This window comes from Pongo pygmaeus, chromosome 4 (assembly GCF_028885625.2).
Source record: "Pongo pygmaeus isolate AG05252 chromosome 4, NHGRI_mPonPyg2-v2.0_pri, whole genome shotgun sequence".
In the NCBI taxonomy this organism is placed as follows: domain Eukaryota; kingdom Metazoa; phylum Chordata; class Mammalia; order Primates; family Hominidae; genus Pongo; species Pongo pygmaeus.
Window position 1 is genome coordinate 116,877,654 of NC_072377.2, and position 1,383 is coordinate 116,879,036.

A 1,383-nucleotide genomic window follows, 5' to 3' on the forward strand; every position below is an offset into this window, starting at 1 on the left:
AGTGATTTAAATTATTATAAAATGGAGGTGCAAGAGTTGCTTCAAAGGAAATACCTGCTTTCTCTAGTTTCTAGGACTCTGTTTTAACTTCACGAGGTCATAATCTCCCCACTCATCAGATTCTGCCCTTTGTTCTATGCCCTTCAGGCAATATTTCTAAAAATAAAATGCAAATGTGAAATTTATAGAAAAAAATATTTCTTAAGAGATTTCGAAGAGAGAAAATTGAGGTTATGAACCTGGTGATGTAGAGGAACAGCCACTTCTAATCAGTATGAACCAGGAGAGAGCAGTAGTGGTGTCAGTGACTGAAGTTATTAAGAATCCAGAGAATCCAAGAGGATTGTTAGAAGTAGGTGGGAAAAAAACCACAAAAGTTGAAGAGGTTTTTGGAGGCTACACTAAAGCTTTCTTTTGTCTAGAACTTGTTAGTGTCTCTATGAATTAAGAGCATTAACCTCTCCACATTGTTCTCTTTATAGGTAAAATGTGAGGGGGAAGGACACACTGAATAAATTACCTCTTCACCGTTGTCACAGAAATAAAATGACGAAAGTTGCCCCAGATCCCCAATGACTACGTATAATAAAAAGGAATGGCCAGGTGTAGTAGCTGTCACCTATAATCCTAGCACTTTGGGAGACCAAGGCAGATCAATCGCTTGAGTCCAGCAGTTCATGACCAGCCTGGCAAAACCCCATCTCTATATTAAAAAATAAAAAAAAAATACAAAAGTTAGCTAGGCATGGTGGTATGCACTTGAAGTCCCAGCTACTCAAGAAGCTGAAATGGGAGGACTGCTTGAGCCCAGGAGGCGGATGTTGCAGTGAACTGAGGATGCATCACTGCACTCCAGCCTGGGTGACAGAACAAGACCCTGTTTCAAAAAAAAGAGAGTGAAAAGCAAAGGTTAGGCCGGGCGCGGTGGCTCCCGCCTGTAATCCCAGCACTTTGGAGGCTGAGGCAGGAGGATCACGAGGTCAGTAGATCGAGACCATCCTGGCTAACACAGTGAAACCCCGTGTCTACTAAAAATACAAAAAATTAGCCAGGCGTGGTGGTGGGCGCCTGTAGTCCCAGCTACTCAGGAGGCTGAGGCAGGTGAATGGCGTGAACCTGGGAGGCGGAGCTTGCAGTGGGCCGAGATCGCACCACTGCACTCCAGCCTGGGTGACAGAGCAAGACTCCGTCTCAAAAAAAAAAAAAAGAAAGAAAGAAAGAAAGAAAAGCAAAGGTTAACATATTACGCCATAATTTGAGGCAAAGAGTTAGTATCAAAGTTCTTGCTTAATATGAAATGTGAAAAACTACATATTTTAAAAGGAGAGCAAAAAATATTTTTAAAAGTCAGCCTTAAATTTACCAAAAAGAACAAAACTAGGA